We start from the raw sequence: 2,274 nt of genomic DNA, 5'->3' as shown, positions 1-2,274 counted from the left end.
TGTGTGTGTGTGTGTGTGTGTGTGTGTGTGTGGTGCGGGTTGTGTACGCAGGTTGAGGGAGGAGAAAAGGGATTTAATCCCATTTTACAAGTTAGTCCCTCAACTTTACACTATTCACATCAGTTAGCAGTTCGGTACGGTTGGAGCACTTCTGAATGTCCGTTTGAGCTCAAATTTGATAGGCATGCTCAGTTTAACATACTGAGTAAGAATATATCTTAAGTTTTCAGTTTTGACCCCGTTTGGTCACTGAAAACTGTGCCGAACTGTAATCTTTAGCAGATAACTCTCGGATTTTATTTCTCACTCTACGGGTGTCAGAAAAATATGAAACCATAAATCTAGCCTCATAAAAATATTTTTGACATATCCTCCAATTTTCATAATTTTCTGAGACTGTGCATTTTCTGCTAATTTTTCTGTCCCGTTTCCAACAGAAAATTTCAGATCTTCTGTTTTCATCCCGATTTCAGCACAAGTCACTTCTGACTTATGTTTTACTTCTCTAAATCCAATAAAATAGTATCTCATACTATTTTTATTTATTTTTTATTTTTATATTTAAATTTGGTATATTACATTACACCGCAACCTTACCGGAACCATTCAAATGGCTCTCCAATCGAACGTACACCGTAACCTCATGATTTTAGAAGTCTGGTACCTTACAACATCCTCGGCTGCTGCCGCCTCCTCAGTCTGAGCGGCGTACATGCGCCCACTCGGGGCCTGTCGAGACCCCTCGCTCTAGCGCTGGACGGGTGGCCGTCCAGGGTGATACTGTGCCGATGGAGTCCCCTGACTGGCGGCTGGTAGAGCCAGTGCCGATGCAGTCGACGGTGCCGGTGAAGAACCTCTCGGGCACTTGGTACGGACGTGGCCCTCCTGGCCACACTGGAAGCACCTGCCCGCCCGCTGTGGACACTGCGGTGGGTAATGGGGACCACCGCAGATCACACACGGGGAAGGCCGGCGCCGATCGGATCCTCCTCGCTGTGCTGCTGAGTCGCGTCCACGGTGCTGGCTCCTTGGATGCTTCGTCGGCCTCCTAGAGTGCGTCTGGCTCGCACTCTCAGCCGCAGGCCTCTTGGCCTTACCCTTGTCCCTAGCCTCTCGCTGCTCCTGGACCTCCGCCGCGCCGCTCTCCACGATTAGCGCGCGATCCACCACCTCCCGGTAGGTTTGGAGGTTAGAGGATTGCACAAACCGGAAGATCGACGGTCACAACCCTCGCTCGAAGATGCGGGCCTTGTCCTTGTCGTCCCGCACGACGAAGGGCACGCAATACAGAAGCCGAGAAAACTCCCTCTCGTACTCGGCTACGGTCCTGTCATCCTGCCGCAAGCTGCGCAAATCCTGCTCCATCTTCCTATTGACGCTGGTTGGGAAGTAGTGCTGTCACGCCCCGCGACCGCCCGCCTATTTGGCCGGGTCGCGGCGCCGCAACAGATCGCCGAACGGACAGGGTTTCCCCTGTGCTGCGGACAGAGTCTCCCCTGTACGTTCAAGGCATAGCAATCAATACAATGTACAAAGTTCCAACCAGGAACACATTTCAATCAAGATTGCATAAGGAAGTATCAAACAACATAAACACATCCTATATTATTACATTCATTCACATTAGATTCATTTTACATCACAATTACATAATACATTCTTTTTAGCTTCCAAATATAATCTAGCTTTATCAATATTATTACAACTTGATCCTTTTCATTTTCTTGCATCCCTAAGTAAGGCCGACTCAGGGTACCGCTACCTCTGGTCTCGGTGGTAGGGCGCTAACTATGATGCTACGCCTTCGCCTCGCGCCGCCGCGCCGCTCACGTGCGAACCTGTAACACCCCAAAACCACGTGGGGTGAGAACCAACTNAATCTAGCTTTATCAATATTATTACAACTTGATCCTTTTCATTTTCTTGCATCCCTAAGTAAGGCCGACTCAGGGTACCGCTACCTCTGGTCTCGGTGGTAGGGCGCTAACTATGATGCTACGCCTTCGCCTCGCGCCGCCGCGCCGCTCACGTGCGAACCTGTAACACCCCAAAACCACGTGGGGTGAGAACCAACTCCATGGTTCCCAGTGGGTACGGCCACCCAAGGGAAAAGTTCGACCAATAGGTCCAAGGGAGGCAACTACAAGTTAGTTCAATAAACAGATAGATATATATATCTTGATTATGCAACGAATAAAACCATGCATTGCCTCACGAATGCAATAATGCAATACTATATGCAAATCATGCAATAATGCAACTATGCAACCAACT

This window comes from Ananas comosus, unplaced genomic scaffold (assembly GCF_001540865.1).
Source record: "Ananas comosus cultivar F153 unplaced genomic scaffold, ASM154086v1, whole genome shotgun sequence".
NCBI classification, from domain to species: domain Eukaryota; kingdom Viridiplantae; phylum Streptophyta; class Magnoliopsida; order Poales; family Bromeliaceae; genus Ananas; species Ananas comosus.
This window is presented reverse-complemented; position numbering follows the sequence as displayed.